This window comes from Corvus cornix, chromosome 10 (assembly GCF_000738735.6).
Source record: "Corvus cornix cornix isolate S_Up_H32 chromosome 10, ASM73873v5, whole genome shotgun sequence".
Taxonomy (NCBI): domain Eukaryota; kingdom Metazoa; phylum Chordata; class Aves; order Passeriformes; family Corvidae; genus Corvus; species Corvus cornix.
In genome coordinates this window covers 14,348,063-14,359,756 of record NC_046340.1, presented here as the reverse complement: position 1 = coordinate 14,359,756, position 11,694 = coordinate 14,348,063, and the positions used below count along the sequence as shown (strand labels likewise).

Genomic DNA, 11,694 nt, shown 5'->3' with positions numbered 1-11,694 from the left:
ACATCCTGGCTAATAAAAGTTAATTTCACAAACATTTATAGATATTGTGTAGATACTAGCAAAGAAAGGTTAACAAACACCATACTGAAGTCCTCTAAAAGCCTTTATTTATGGCGCTGGTTGTCTTTGTAGAATCTAGTGTTTACAACTCAAAAGCAAGCCATACAGTCTGTGGCCAGCAGAGGCTCTTTCTCTGCCTCCAGGGCCCACCGGTGACAATACCCACTCTTCTCTGAGCTTTGATTCTTCTCTCTGTTGTATGCTATCCGGCCAGATGATTTGGAGGCAGTTGTTTCCTCTCCCTAGATGATAACTTCTTAGACACAATGATGAATGTGAGTCCACTTTACAGGCTGTAAAAACGATTACAGCCTGTTACAGGCTGTAGAAACGATTGTGGGTCTCCCAGCACACCTTCCACAGTTGGATGCTTGCCAGAATATAAACAAGCCCTTAATGTCTGTTTGTGTCTCATTTACATGGGACATAATTAGAGATGGCCAATTGTGTGTCTGTCTGTTTGTGAATAACCAATTGCTCAAGGACACAACATTATGCACAGATCACATGTCATATATTGAGGTCAGGCATAAGAAAATACGTGTGTGGTAGTAGTGTGCATGTAATACTGGTGTGCTGTTTATTGCTTCTTTATCTGATAAGCAAAAAAGTAAATACGTCCTTGTAAAAAACGCTTCACTCAAGTACTATTTCAGGTCTATTTTGAGTCTGAGTGAGGCACAGAGTTACTACAGAAACAGTTACAGGATTCTGAATGTGTCTATAGAAGAGACTCTCATCATGACTGTAAGATGTTTGTTTATACCCAAATACCATCTTCCTAGTTCAGTTTACAAGGCTAATCTCATGCTTTGGTCAGTGAAAAGAGCCAGGGACTGAAGAACATTCAGAATGACTCGTGCAGTCACTACAAGATGTTGCAGTTGCCCAGGGTTTATAATATCCCAGAATTGCAAGGAATATCCTCTTTTTCTCTTTGAACAGATTTGCAGATGAACAAAATCATGCATCTTCCTAAAGTGACGGAAGATGACAAAACAGCCCTGAGATGAGGCTGATAGTGAAGAAGTGACCATCTCGTACTGTATCTATCTACCGTGACTGCAGCACCTTCTGAGTTTGATCTAATTATTGTGCACCTGCAATGACCTGGGGTACCCATATCAGAAAATAATCTGCTTTTCCTTATTTTTCCTTCTTTTTAGAGAAGAAGGTAGAATAGGCTAGGATTTTAAATGGTAGCTTATAGCATGTGTTAGATGCCTACATTTTTGTGAATATTACTCAAATTAAATTACCTCTTGTTATCTGGTTGGGGTTTTTTCCCTTTTTCTTAGGTAGTCCTAGTAACTGCATCTCGTGTTATTAGTTATTCTCTGTTGTTTACTTTGCCCAGTGATAGTCTCAGGGATTGAGAGCGAATATGTGACAAGCTTGATTTTTTTCTGTGAAATGTCCTGAAACATTATATGGTTTCTTTCTTGCAGGAGGTAGCAAGTAGTTTTGATGCTGAGTTTCTATTGAAGGATGAATTAGCCATCTGAAATATGGTTAATTTTGTGATTAAACTTTATATTCTCTACACCCTAACTTGAACAGAGGTTCACAAAGGCAGTCTCTTCCCCCAGTTCTTAGCTCCTACACCAGTATGTGATTTCCAGAAAATGATCCATTCCCCAAATGATCTTCTGTTGGGAAGGATAAAGAAGAGCACAGACTAGTCTGTTGTTTAAAAATAAGAAAGCTGCTGCCCTGCCACTTTGTAAAAAGTAATTACAGAGAGAATGTTTCTGAACAGTACTCAGATGTGAGGAATAAGGATTTGTCAAATTTGCCTAATGACTGTGTAACTAATGAGTAAGACCTGTGGTCATTTACGTAATGCAAACGTTTCAGAACTCATACTTGTCTTTTATTACTGTTAGCCTACACTCACATTGAAGTGTGAGCATATTGAACAACAGTGGCAGCACCACTGTGTTACTGTGAATGAAACATCTCAAATGCTATAACTACAGAGATTTCTCAGCATATCTGCCCTACAGGTGTTTTTCTCTGTCCAGAGAAATATCACAGGTTTTCACTGACATCATGCTCAGCACGTTTGCACTTTGATTTCTGTTCTTCTCATTTCAGCCTCTGTCAGGTCCTTCTGATGCATTTTGTAATTCCAGGGCTTGGCATTCATTTCTCAATGACATACAATTCACATTACAGATTCGCTTTGCCATCTTTTTGGATGAGTGTGAACAACAGAAAGTTGACAAAACTGCTTTTCTTCACCCTGGTTAATTTTAAACAACTACATAATTTAGGGTTCACAGAAGCTAATTAAAGTTGACAGGAAATCTGCATTTTAGGCCTACAGCTTTAACAGATCCTCATCTATAAGCATCTGAAGATCAACCTTATTTATCTTGTCCTAAAGCAACACACTAGAAATTTTTCTTTCCTGAAAAAATTACCATCTGCTGCAATTTAAATAACTAACATGAATTCCACAGAAATGGTCACTCGATCTGTAAAGACCATTCCAATAAGGCCTTTGACCATAAAGCTAAGCTCAAACCCTTTGTAAGACAGAATGTTGTAGCAAAACTGAGAGCAAATTCATTTAAACTTTGGCCTTATAGTTCAGTCTTGCAAATCCAAATTTCTACAGCCAAGATTTCTAAAAAGAAAAGTAGTCAGGGTGCCCTCATCTGCTAGAGAATACTGAATTTTGGCCTTTAGAATCCTAATGGTTAAGTTTCAGATCATCGAGCACATACATTTTTAATATGGCTTTGGGGAGAAAGAATTTTTAGTTTTTTGTCTTGAAATGCATGGATTACAAATTTACAACTGTATTTCTTACCTTGCATAAAACCAGCACTTCCTAATATTCCTTCCTAACTTCTCCTGCAAAGAAAGCCTCAGTATCACTACTAAGGACATCAGTCCAGTCCTTGTATGATTTATTTTAACCAGTCACTGGTGAAGTTAATGTTTTTCAAGCATGTGCAACAACAAACATCATGTATCATCTTCTATTTTAAATGAGATCTTATGCTTTCTCTATAATTGCCCCTCTATACTGGCACAGCACACAGAGCAGCAGCAGAGCTACAAAGGGCAACTGCCCTGGTGAGTCGCTGGAGACCGGGTAGGCGTTCAGAGAGGAATCCAGGGAGGAATTCATTGCTCTCAGCACTGGAGAGTGGCAGCCAGTCATGGCTCAGTGAAACATGCTGTTTATCTCCAGCCAGCTGGTGACAGTCCTTCATGGAAACTGTTGCAAATGGAAGCATTCAGAGAATGGAAACAAAAATTAATAATTTTTGTTATCAGAACACAGCATATTTGGAGGCTGTGGATCCTTTAGAGACCGGCAGATTTTCAAAACGCAATTCTTTATTGGACTCAAAGGAACTCTCAAAGCAGCTGCTAGATTGTTTCACTGAGGAAGAGCTGTGGACCTCTGGAGGAGGAACTGAAACTACTTTAAATATAGGGTTTGATGGAAAATTCACGACACGCAATTCAAAATACTAGATGTGATCTATTTTATCTGAATCCCTTAGAGAAACACAGACTTCATTGGTGTGTTTCTGGAGCACTGAAGACGGGTTGTGTGTTTGCCATGTTCAGGAATAGAGGCCACGTTTTTCCGCATGGGCAGCACGTCATGGAGCAGCCGTGCTCTGATTTCCCAAACATGGCAAATGAAAGCAGCAGAAAGTGCCTGCTGGCTCCTAGGCTTGCTGAAATGGCCAAGTGTGTGGGAGTAGTGGATGCCTCTTCCAGCTGGCCTTCTGATGTTATTGTTTGTGACACAGTCAGGGGGACTTCTCCCTACTCATTCCTGGTTTCAAAGCCCAGGCGGTCTCCTCATTATATCAGCTGCAAAGCCCGTGAGCGTAGGTGGGTGTACCAAGTTTCAGTAGCACAGCTCAGGGAGCAGAGTTGTCAGGGAAGTGAGAAAGCACATCTCAAGCCCCCAGTGCCCAGCACTCCTCTACCACAAGCCCTTGCTGATCAGCCAGAGACCAGGGCTGGTGCAGGCGGGTGAATGAATGTCTTGTAATCACATATTTAAGTAGCAGATAGGAAATACAGCCCTTGGTCATCTGTGATTCATCTCCTCAGCACTGGAGAACCTGACAGAGTAAACGACCGAGTAACAGCCCCAGCACAGATGTCTGAGGAACCATTTCATGAGCCAGTTGGGGGGAAGCAATCACAATAGACCCATGCACAGAGGGAAGACTTTTCCAGCAACAGACCTGCCTTTGATTTTGGTGATAGTTAGCTCTCAAAATAAAACTTCTCTCTTTTCCAATGACATCAAAAGGGTTTTTGTTACTCATGGGTGAATGCAAATTGCTTTCAGTGTATTTTTCTTGAACTAGATTTAAAAGACCACAGATAGTTCATACATTTATTATGGACAATTTTTTTCTAAAACTTCTTTTTATTATCACAGAGAGGATGAAAAAAGGGAGAATGGGGACAGAGAGAGAGGAAGCAACTGTCTGGTTTTCTCAATGCTTCTAATTAGGTAGGAGGATTTTTCAAGCTTGGATAAGCTTTCAGGTATTTGCTTAAGCATTTGTTTCACAGGAGAAATTTTAGACCACTGATTACTTTAATGACTAATTAGAAGTTTAAAAATATTAGAAAAATAAAGTTAAAATCTGACTTAAAATCTGCCTGCCAATTAGACCAACATATTTGGAATGTTCTCTTATGTTCAGAGAGAATATTGTTTCACACAGCTTCAGGAGTATCTTTTTCTGCACATCTTGCTTGTGCAGATACAAGAAGTGAAATCCTTAATTTTGTAACTCTATTGGTCTTCAGTTTGATCCATTTGCTATGATATGAGAGCATGAGAAAAATTATCACAGTTACCTGAGCCAGGCAAATAAAGAAAGAAGCTTACAGCAGCTTTCTATTTTCACATTTCAAGTTCATTTTTAACCAGGGATGTTTGGATACCCAGGTATCTTTTAATGAAACCAAGCTTTAAGAGATTTTTCTGGTTTTGCTCTATACATAGAACATCTACTTACCTAAAACAGTGTTCCTGCTTTTGCTAATTTACATAAGTAAACCTTAATTTTTAATTGAAGCTATTACTCCTATTAAATCTTTTGGGATGTCTAAATAAAAATGCTGTGTGTCTCTTTAATGGCTGTAATTCAAGGCTATCTTTTTATCATGGTCAAAATTGTTCTTCTGGATTCCTGCTTAATTATGAAGATAATGCAATGTGGCAGGTCAGAGGTAACAATGACATTGCTAATGCCAGGCTGCAAAGATAGCCTGTAAGTAGCTGAGATGGCTTGAATATTTTGAGTAATAATTTAATTTATCTGTTTGTTGATGGATTGTCTGTGGTACTGATTTTTATAATGCAAAAATGTCAATGTTTTCATGATGATGATCCTAAGAAAATGTTAGTACATTTTTTAAAGCACTGCAGTGATTTAGAGTCTGTGTCATACTTTTTAAAGAGATTTTGGTCACCTGGGAGCTTCAGTCTTAGGGGAGCCCCATAAGTTTGAATGCCTAAAAGTGGGTTTTCAAAGCAGGTAGCTGCATTTATTCTTGGCAATAAAATAAATAATAAATTGCCAAACTGTATGTGAAAATTTTACCCTACCATTGATGTTAATTTTAATTTTTAATGTTCAAATATTGTGTAACAAACTCATTGAAACTGTTGATTTTGAAAGTTGTGAATGTCCAAGCACAGAAATGCCCAGTTCAGTGGGTTAAAAGGACAGTTTCTGCAGCTCTCCCTGATAGAGTGAGCTCAGCTGAGCAGGCTGTGTGGGAGCCAGGCACAGGTGCTGCAGGCTGCTCGGGGCTCTCTGGTAACAGAGGCCTGGCCACTGACCTGTCGGTGTGATCCTGGTGTTCACTGCACAGCAGCCTGGCTGGGACATGTCCCTGCTCTCTGCTGACCTGCTCTGGAGCTGAGTCACCCCAGGAAATCCTTCTGTGCCTCAGCCATGTCCTGAGCTGCTCTAGGTTTGCTCCCTCCTTTTTATCCTGGTGTACCATTTGTGTGGTCGGTGCATTATATTGCCAGATTCTTCCAGTTTCATTGTAGCCTTTTCCTAGTTTTGAAGAGGAAGTCACGGGATTCCTTCTGGAGGAGGAGAAAATAGAGTTGTTGTGTGAATGTGGAAGTGCCCAGGTGATAAAAGATAGGATTCTGATAGGTTTCCCACCTGAGGGAGACTGACTGGGTTTTAGGATTAAGTACAGGAACAGAAGAGACAGAGGTGCTCTCTTGAGAGCATTGGCTTTATTGCACTGTTGGCTCTCTTTATATGTATATATTTATTTTCTTTTACCTTTTTGAGTTGATCTGGTATCTGCTTAGCTAATATGGCTTACCTTTAGTGAAAGGATTAACTGATTTTTGGATTAAATCTTAGCAATGTTTGCTTTGTTAGGAAAGTAAGTAATTGCAGAACTGCTGGTTTAGGGGTTCTTTTATCTTTTTTGTTTTAATCACATCTGAGAATTCATAGAGCATCTTATTGTTGGTGTTAGCACATATTCAGGTTAATAATTTAGGAAATGTACTCCTGTAATTCATAAACCAGTGAGGATTATTGAGATATTTTCAATGCATCCATTTTCTTCCACAGTGACTGCATAGACCATGAAGAAAATTAGAATCTCCTTGTCAAAGATGGGACTGAGACACAAAGCAAGTTGGAAGAAGATGATGGCCAGGTAAGATTTTAATTTTTCTCTTTGAACATCTTGCTAGAGCCACGTGATCCTAGAGAGTCTTCCTATAGGAAAGTTCTATTAAATTGAGACAAAATAGGATTGAAATCCTATTGGTGTTTGGTGAAATATTTAGGTTAGCAGAGCTCTCCTTCTCAATCTCCTCTTCATTACTTTAATGATCAGGAATGAACAAAAGGAACCCAGATTCATTCCAGGCTGTGGTACTAACCTGTGAACTCCCCAGTTTCATTAAGGTGCCTGGTAGGTTCATGTGGAAAACTTGGAGTACGCTCTGGGAAGAGCAGTATGTGTGTGGAGAGCCAGCCAAGGCAGAGTGGTGAAGAAACACTGGGAATACATGCAGGACTTAAAAGTGCTCCTCTCTCTCCTCTCTTTGTGCTAAAGACATCCGTGCCCTATCTGTCTGGAATGTCTTATAGAAATGGATTCAAAATTCATTAGGAAAAATTAGTATAACTGTTGAAATTGATGCTTGTATTACTGGTGGAATTGAGTCTTAATTACAAGGCATGTTTATGTGTATGGCATAAACTATCACTAGTAAATGGTCATGGAATCATGGAATATCCTGAGCTGGAGAGACCCACAAGGATCATCAAGTCCAGCTCCTGGCCCTGCACAGAGCTACCCCAAGAGTTCCTGTGTGTCTGAGAGTGTTGTCCAAATGCTTCTGGAACTCTGGCAGGCTTGGTGCTGTGACCACTTCCCTGGAGAGCCTGTTCCAGTGCCCAAACACCCTCTGGGTGAATGATGACATTGCAAAGGCAGTGCTGTTTCTAACTGCAGATTATCGTATGTACAATCAATTTCCTGATTTTCTGGATGACTTCTGTAAGGTTAAGCATCTGGGACAGATGCATTCCCATTCCTGAATGCTTTTTGTAAGACAGACCAAAGGATCTGTTCTTTCTATGAGTAAAAAAAAATAATCACTGTCTTTAAAAAACATTCTTTTCCCCTGGGAGAAAGTTTTATTCATCACAAATTGGTTTTATTTTTTCCCCTTATAACAGGCTGTTATTTATAAAAGTTCTTGAAGTGAATCACGGAGTTCTGAACTTTGAAACTCTCTGCAAATAGCAATGAAACTTGCCTTAAGTGTAAATGAGCAGCGATTTAAATATTAACTATCAGTTGATATTTCACATTGCTTCCCACATACTCATTTATAAAACAGTCAAGCTGCAAGCTGTGTAAAAATAGCATTTACTTACTGCTGTGGTTTAATTGAAAGTTTGGTGTTTGAGGATGGTTAACACTGGTACGTGGGAACTGGTAATGACTGTTACGCTTGCTGTGTCATAGCTCTGCTGTGTGGTCTTGAGAGATGACTAAAATTAATGGTGTGCCATTCCCCTAACCTGAATTGTTATAATCCATATCTAACAGCGATACTGTAAAACTGATAATTATTTTATCATACAACAAAATTGTATTCGTGCTTACACATAACTAGAGTGCAGCAAGAACATGTTTACAGCGTTCTTCAGCTTCTGGGAATTTGAAACCACCAGATTCCACAGTGGGTGAATTAAAGACAGTGGATAACCAGACTCCACTAATATATTAATTAAATTGCCATCAGTAAAGGAAAAAAAAAAATAGAAGGAAAGACCATTACTTGTCTGGAATACTATTTTACTATTTTGCAATATTTTTTTATCAGTACCAAACTGGGCCATTAATGTCTCTCATATCATTTCTTTTTTCACCTCGTGCACAGGTAGGGATTTGACTGATTGTTACAAGAAACTTTAGCAGGAGTACAACCTGTTCTGGGACTATGGGGTGTTGGCTAATAGTATAATTAAAAACAGAGTTACAGAAAGGTGTCTGACGGCCCAGGTGAGCCAAGTATTTAAAATATATTTTGTACTCATGTGAAAACCAGGTTCATCATGCACGAAGTGGCAAATTTGTTTAGATACAAAATATAAGATGTATTTTAGATGCCACATATAAATATGTGTAGACATTTCAGTATTAACCACTATATGCTTCTATGAGCTGGAGTATACATAAGAGTTGAGGTTGTTAATCATTTGCAATTAGTCACAGTCATACTACTCGACCAGAGAGCCAGACCCTCTGCCAATGTTCCTTCAGGCCTCCCTTGTGCCACGGCCCGCTCGTGAAGCAAAAGGCTCTCAAATGAGCATTGCTGGGTGCTTTACTTATTTATCCTTCTACTTCTGAATGACAATTAAAATATCTTCTCAGTGAAAGTCTTGCTGTTCTGTCCTTAATGCCATAATATTCCCTTGCACTTTCCAGATGCAAACACGGGTGATTATCTCAGTATACAGATGACTCCATTCCTGTCTCTGTCGCTTAAATCTTGCCTCGAGTCCTCAGTTGTTCTCCTGTAGCTCGGTGAGGACTCTCCAGAGCCAATGACAGGCAGGAGGAGCTTCACAGCCGATATTAAATGTATGAGGGTCTTTGGTCTCTGCCTGGGCTTCGATCTTGTGTGTCAGACAGGTGCCTGACTTATGGAGCTCCTCCTGCTTTAGTGTGCTTTACTGGGAACCAAGCTGTAGTAATGCAAGGGGAGGAGGATTTTTGCCCTGATGTGGTGTTCGCCATATCAAGTTCCTGCCCATTTGTGCCAGGCAGTGCCAGCCTATCCCCAGAAGACCTCAAGGAGACTCACCCTTAACTGAATCTCTGTGTTCGCCCTGGTTAATGGATTTGTCTTAACAAGTGCTGTCCATAAGGCACAATCTTTTGACTTAGTGAAATAATCTGTATGACTTTCCCTAGGGCTTCCTACCTGCTGAAATCCTTTCCAGAGCTGTCAGTTCTTGCAGACAGGCAGTTCTCGCCTGCCTGCCTTTGCCTGACAAGAATAGTGACATCAGGTGGCAGTGGGGCCTCAGGGACAGAACAATACTCAATTCCTTTGTCACCTTTTCCTCATTATTTTTTTAAATTTAACATGGTGTGGAAGTTACTACAGTCTGGGCAACCTGATAAATGCAAATATCAATTTACCACTAGGTAGTTTACTGAAATAAAGGGCACAGAGCTATAGATAATGGGCCCAAACTAGCCCAAAATCTATCAGGAGATTCAGTATCCCCCCACTGTGCTCTGTCTCATGATGTCAATATTGGATTTTCCTTATCACCCCTCACTCTGGATAATGGAGATACATTACTAAAATAAACACTTGATAGTATTACACTACTCATTTTTTGTCTTGTTAGTCTACACTAACTGGAAACCCAAAATGTTAAATAATGGTTAAGATTTTGCTATTAATGAAAGATCTTTTCCAAACTAAATGATTCTATGATTCTAAGGTAGCAGTAGACCATACTAGAGACCAGCAGTCCCTTTTGTTTTGCAACACAAAACATAATACATGCAAAGAGGTAAGCAAGCAGTTTACACTGTGAGCTGCCACATTCATTTTAGGAAGATTAATCTCACCAAGGAAAGCATATGTGGAATTGGGTCACGGAACTTCGCATATTCAAGCTTGTGTAAGATACAAAGTGATCAATCCCTGTAAGATCTTTGTAAAGTGAACAAGGTTTATTATTTATAGTAGTAAACAGGCTGGCATTTATCTTTTCAAAGCATGGCAGTAGCATAAAGTATGTTTTGACTTCTGTTTTTTCCAGTTATTTGCATTTTAAAAGCCCTACTTTGAGTCATTATACCTTTCTTGAATTTCATGATTTATATAAGATAAGGTACTTGGAATGTACTGAAATTACAATTCTCAAAGGTAGTGAAGATGAAAGACCATGGACAACATGGAAATTCAGTGTTATATATGCAGCTGTATATATACTCTAATATGCAATTATTGAGACTTTAAGTTATTTTCGGTGGAGATGGCAAGATCACAAAGGCCACCTGGCAGGGTGGGTGCCTGCCTCACAGTCCTGATACCATCAGGAAATGGCAGCACAACCATGAGACAGCACAGGCACTGAAATATGTCTTCATTTACAGTCTGCTTCAACTTCAAACACATAGAATGGAAGCCTGTTTTACTGCAGTGGCATTAGAAAATGAGCCTTAGCAGAAGCTGAAGTCAGGTTTAATAAGAGGAACTGTTTGGAGTATGTGCAGCAGTGCATGGTGGTTTATTTTAATTCCTTCCTACTAGAAGCAAATCTCCTTTCTCCTCTCTCACCAGCAATTCCTACTCACCCTCTCATACATGTCAGGTTTTTTGTATTATGACAATTACTACTCAGTTTTCTTCTTAAACTTGATGCTGGTTCTATGTACATCACTGAGCTCAAAGCATTTTTTCACTGATCTGTGCCAAAAAAGTCATGGCTTTCTCACGTATTTTGTAATGTTTGAGGCTATTCCACTGTATTATTTATTGAGATAATCCTTGCATGGATTGAGAGCAGCTTTTTGTGCTGGGCCCAGAGCTTCATCTTGTAGTAACTGTTGAGGTTATCCTGGGGTCTTTCAGCCCCAGTCAGTCTCAGAGCAGGAGGCAGTGCTGGAGGAGCCTCTCCTGCACGTCTGCAGCAGCCCCTGGGACCATCAGTGTGGAAGGCACATTGCTCTTTGAGCTGTATATGATTTAAGGTCTAGTGCTTTAGAACTGTCCCCGATTTTTCTCTGGGTTTGGGAGTTTGTTTGGAGTTTTCTAATGCTTTGTGTTGACCAGAGTTCTGCTGACAGAAAAGGCAGCAGAGAGCTTTGGTCCCCACTTGGCATTTTTCATGCATTGCCTAAAGGAGCATCACAATCACTCTCAGAACATTTTACTTAATTAATCATCTGCCTTTATTGAGATTTTACAGAGCGACACTTTGAGAATATTTTTTTCTTTTTCTTTTGTCAAAGTGCATGGTATTGTTAAATACTCCGGCCCCATCCCAGTGGTAATGCAGCATCTACGGATAACACAGGTACATTGAGACTCGTTCTTCACTTGCC

At 39.7% G+C, this 11,694-nt stretch overlaps 1 protein-coding gene across 1 annotated transcript in view; it reads left to right on the top strand.

The window, feature by feature from the left end:
• Positions 1–6,690: 6,690 nt before the first annotated feature.
• Positions 6,691–11,694, top strand: part of MYO1E (myosin IE) — a 108,631-nt gene continuing 103,627 nt past the window's right edge. The window contains exon 1 of the mRNA XM_010390823.4: positions 6,691–6,756. The gene's annotated coding sequence lies outside the window, so the exon portion shown is untranslated. The remainder of the gene's footprint in view (positions 6,757–11,694) is intronic.